This window comes from Brassica napus, unplaced genomic scaffold (genome assembly GCF_020379485.1).
Source record: "Brassica napus cultivar Da-Ae unplaced genomic scaffold, Da-Ae ScsIHWf_1605;HRSCAF=2218, whole genome shotgun sequence".
In the NCBI taxonomy this organism is placed as follows: Eukaryota; Viridiplantae; Streptophyta; class Magnoliopsida; order Brassicales; family Brassicaceae; genus Brassica; species Brassica napus.
In genome coordinates this window covers 73,500-74,545 of record NW_026015021.1, presented here as the reverse complement: position 1 = coordinate 74,545, position 1,046 = coordinate 73,500, and positions in this window count along the sequence as shown.

The window sequence follows — 1,046 nt, the reverse complement described above, 5'->3', positions numbered from 1 at the left end:
TCTAATCAGGTGATTCCAGTTTCCCAGTTTGGGAATAGGACAGCTTCTTCGTCGTTCCAATCAAACCAGGATGAATCACTTTGTAAGAAGCTTGATTTGGATACATAAAGTGGTGGAGAATCACCAGGAAGTTGAATAAATCTCATAGGAGTTGGGATGAAGAAGTTATCCCACTTTCTAATCAGGTGATTCCAGTTTCCCAGTTTGGGAATAGGACAGCTTCTTCGTCGTTCCAATCAAACCAGGATGAATCACTTTGTAAGAAGCTTGATTTGGATACATAAAGTGTTGGAGAATCACCAGGAAGTTGAATAAATCTCATAGGAGTTGGGATGAAGAAGTTATCCCACTTTCAAATCAGGTGATTCCAGTTTCCCAGTTTGGGAATAGGACAGCTTCTTCGTCGTTCCAATCAAACCAGGATGAATCACTTTGTAAGAAGCTTGATTTGGATACATAAAGTGGTGGAGAATCACCAGGAAGTTGAATAAATCTCATAGGAGTTGGGATGAAGAAGTTATCCCACTTTCTAATCAGGTGATTCCAGTTTCCCAGTTTGGGAATAGGACAGCTTCTTCGTCGTTCCAATCAAACCAGGATGAATCACTTTGTAAGAAGCTTGATTTGGATACATAAAGTGTTGGAGAATCACCAGGAAGTTGAATAAATCTCATAGGAGTTGGGATGAAGAAGTTATCCCACTTTCTAATCAGGTGATTCCAGTTTCCCAGTTTGGGAATAGGACAGCTTCTTCGTCGTTCCAATCAAACCAGGATGAATCACTTTGTAAGAAGCTTGATTTGGATACATAAAGTGTTGGAGAATCACCAGGAAGTTGAATAAATCTCATAGGAGTTGGATGAAGAAGTTATCCCACTTTCTAATCAGGTGATTCCAGTTTCCCAGTTTGGGAATAGGACAGCTTCTTCGTCGTTCCAATCAAACCAGGATGAATCACTTTGTAAGAAGCTTGATTTGGATACATAAAGTGGTGGAGAATCACCAGGAAGTTGAATAAATCTCATAGGAGTTGGGATGAAGAAGTT